This window comes from Mastomys coucha, unplaced genomic scaffold, assembly GCF_008632895.1.
Source record: "Mastomys coucha isolate ucsf_1 unplaced genomic scaffold, UCSF_Mcou_1 pScaffold22, whole genome shotgun sequence".
NCBI classification, from domain to species: domain Eukaryota; kingdom Metazoa; phylum Chordata; class Mammalia; order Rodentia; family Muridae; genus Mastomys; species Mastomys coucha.
The window spans coordinates 98734696-98738651 of record NW_022196905.1 but is presented as its reverse complement, the minus strand read 5'-3'; positions in this window follow the sequence as shown (position 1 = coordinate 98738651).

The following is a 3956-nucleotide window of genomic DNA, read 5'->3' as shown; positions in this document are numbered from 1 at the left end:
TTTATAAATTTTAAAGAATATGACAAAAATGATATTGTAGGTATTGAAGGGGGGTCTCTGGGAGGAGTGGGGATACAAAAGGGAAACAAGAATGTGATGCAATTCTATCTACTTAAAATATGTTTGTAAATGTTAACAAATTCAGATAAATTGAAATCATGTAACTTTTCTCATCATAATGCAATAAAAGTTTTTAAAAAATCCATTATTTGAATCCAGCCAGACCCCATATATGTGCACATGATGATAGCCTGCTCATTTGTGTTGCTCAGTTGGGTAAGTCACAAGATCTAGCAGGAAGTTATAGATTTGAGCCTTTTATCTTTCTTTCAAGAAGGAAAGGTAACACGGTACATGCTCCTGCTGGAATCCCTGGATGGGGCATATTGTTTGCTAAAGAGAGTCAAGTGTCAGATGAATGTCTGAACCAAGAGCATCCATTAAGTGCCTTGTGCCATCCCACAGTACTGATATTTCCTTTACAATATGGAAAGGCATTGAGCAAATAGATAAAAGGTGATGGGCATGGTTAGCTGATTTTGTCATTCTGAGTCCCAAGCACCTCTACATTTGACTTTCCTCACGACCCTAAGTGCTTTTCTTTCTCAAATAAAACTGCATCCCCAGAGATGGGGCTAAGCTTCTCTCACCCCGCACACAGCTCAGTCTTTCCTCCTTCAGGTTGTGTGCACCTGCTTTGCCCTTGGAATATACCATTATCCTCTGTACCAAATGCCCTCCTTCAGAGTCTGGCTCCATGCTGGCCTCCTCTATGAAGAACCCCAGGATCCATAGGTGGCTGTGCAGGTCTACACTCACTGACATCTTGCCTTGGAGCCATTTGCTAGTTGCTTCATGTTGCTGGGACCCTCTGGACTGAACTCAAAGCTCTGCAAGGGCAGAGGAATCTTCCATCTGTGGATATGGAAAGGAGAGAACTTTGAGGTTTGCCAATGATCACACAAAACTGGGTACAGAGCCATCACTGGGGGCCTAAGATACATCAAACAGCCTTGAAACTCTGTGAGGATCGTGGTTAGATGAGGTCGTCCAGGTTTTAGGAGATCAGAAGCATTCTCATTCTGCTCTTAGTGGTTCAGCCATCCCTGCATCACCAGGACTGCAGACATAAAAGTTTCTTGTAGCCACTAGCTCTAGCTCGACACATCACAAGTTACTTAAAGTGCAATTTATTTTTAATAGAAAAATTGATTCTAGAATGAAACATGAATCTGCTTCTCCTTTTTTCCTTCTTTTTTTGGGTAGTAGACTAACCTTTTAAAGAACAGCATTTTTTTGCCCTAGAGAGGAGTATAAAAGTTTAAAAGGTTATTTTCCGTATTCCATGTAACCTGCACGCTCACCTTTCCTATCTCTTTGCTGGGTCCTCGCTCAGGGTGCCTGTGGCGCTAACTCCCTGAAAATACTGGCTCTATTAATGTATGATTTACTTCTCTTTACCTGGCAAAATACAGACTCCATATTTCAAAAGAGATTCAAGCCTTTGTAATCCACTGCCTACTCCATGAGACATGATGGTGTGGAATTTTCTTCCTTCAAAACTCAAAAGGGAGCCAGAGGGCACATCTTCCTTGACCCCCACTCCCAGAGGGTTGGTTGCTCCTCAAGTTATCATGGCACTTCCTCTTCATGCCCTATAAACTTAATATCTCTGGTATTTCCATACCTGTCTCTCCTCTTTCTACTGCTAGCTTTAATCAGCAGAAACCCTGCCACTCTGTGCCATCACAGCCTCATGTTATGTTCCTAGCCTCCCCAAAGTAAGGCTGCCCACCCTCTCGAGTGCTGGGATTGCTGACTACAATCATCTCACCCGAGTCTTCCTTCTTAGGTATCACACCACTGGCTAGAGCTAGTCTGTCCAACACTAACTCTCATCTAGGGTGGGTATCAAGGCCTCCTTACCTCCACTCAGGAGGGTTCTGAAGGACATCCCAGGCCCACATTTCTGAATCCTCATTTACAGTGGTATCTCTGTATCACATTAATTTCTCTTCTCACACACCTGTTTCTCCCTTTCAGACCATCATCACTAACAAAATAAAGGATACATGCTTCCATATCAAAGTGTTTCTGAAGGAAACCATATTATGACAGTACAGACACAATGACATGAACTGGCTTGTATTACTGTTTAGTAAAAAATGAGTGAATAAAATATGTAACAATTAATATATAACAACATTACTCTCCCAGGTGTGTCTTTCAAGGGCTGTGACTCCTGGCAGTTGATGTAGATAGTACTGAGTGAGTTTGATACGCTGAACACTAAAGAGTTAGATGATGCAGGCATTCCTGATGGCCAGTACCATGACAGGAAGATGCACCCCACATACAGCTTAGCCAGACTCTGTATTCTGTGCAGGCGAAGATACCATCTTACCAACTCTGCTTTTATCTGGGATACAGAATTACAGATGTAAAAAAATTCACCTTTACTCCTCGCATTTGCTAGGCAGAATTCTATGGGTACCTCAAGATCTTGTCAATAGAATGTCTATGATACTTCACCCTAGAAGTAGAAAATGGAACTCTAATTCTTACATTAGCAAATACAGGAAGTCGTCAGAGCATCCTGAGAAAGAAGATAATGTTTAGTAAACAGAGAGAGCTATTGCATAACTGCCAGGAATAATGTATCTCTATTAGAGTAAAGAACTAGGAAAATCTTGAAATCTGAAGAGAACAACCAGACCACCTCTGTGAAGAAGAAAGAATATTTTGGGGTTAAAGTAGACAGACATAGGTCTTAAAACTAAACATGGAAGAAGTTTTCCTAATCAAAATTGTTGGCAAATGTGATTTTAAAATGTGGACACAAGAAGAAAAGAAAAAGACAGGTGGGGTAAGAGGATGATGCCATGGTGAGCTAGTAAAAACCCACGACCTCACTCCTGTCTGTTCACAACAAGAACTGCCCTGTCCCTTCTCAGCCTCCAGCACTGAGAAGTCTGAGCATTAGCTCCTTACCCAATAAAAAAACTTCTGTGTTTGCTTGAAAACCAGCTTTAAACTTCCACTACCCTCAGGTACGAGGTAGTCATGTACTGAGTCTCAGAACTCACCAGCATGATGTCAGAAGAAACAGGGCGAAGACACAGAAGTTTAAGGGGAATCTAGAATCTTATGATAATAAAATTTCTTACGTTTTTGGCTAAAAAATTGTTTTTTAAATGAAGAATGAGATAGGCATCAAACCAAATAATGAAGATCAATAGATGCCCATACTTAGAGACAGTGAATTTCTGGACTAATATTTTAAAGTGGATACAATAAAAACCTTCAACAAAATTACCAACATACTTTTAGCAAGCAAAAACATTAAGCTATTCATGAAAATAAAATTTGAATGGTTTAGGGATATAGATCACTGGGCAAAACATTTTCTGTGCAAGCATGAAGATGTGTGTTTAGATCCCTGCAATACATAGTAGTGGGAGAAACACACAGTATTAATTTCCTCTATTACAGTTTCTCAATCTTTACACAAACAAATGGATTCCAAAACGTGACAAATTAATAAAATGTAAATCATGCTCAGTGTTTTCTCTAACACAATGAGACAAGGTACAAGTTAATAATGAGATAACAGAAATAGACACTTTTTAAAATAAGGGAACAATATTTTTTAAATGTCCATAGGGAAAGAACAAAATTCTGAAACAAAAATATATAATTACAATAAATGAAAATTTAAAATTAACATTTATGGGACAAAACTAAAGCAATAGGAAGAGGAAAATATATAGAAATAAAAATGGGTACAGGATAAGAAACTATGATATAGACGTATAAACTATGCCCACTGGTGAGAGTGGCAGAGCACTTGCCTGACATTCATGAGGCCTTAGGTTGCTGAATTCCCATCATGCAACACACACACACACACACACACACATACACACCACACACACCACACACACACACCACACACG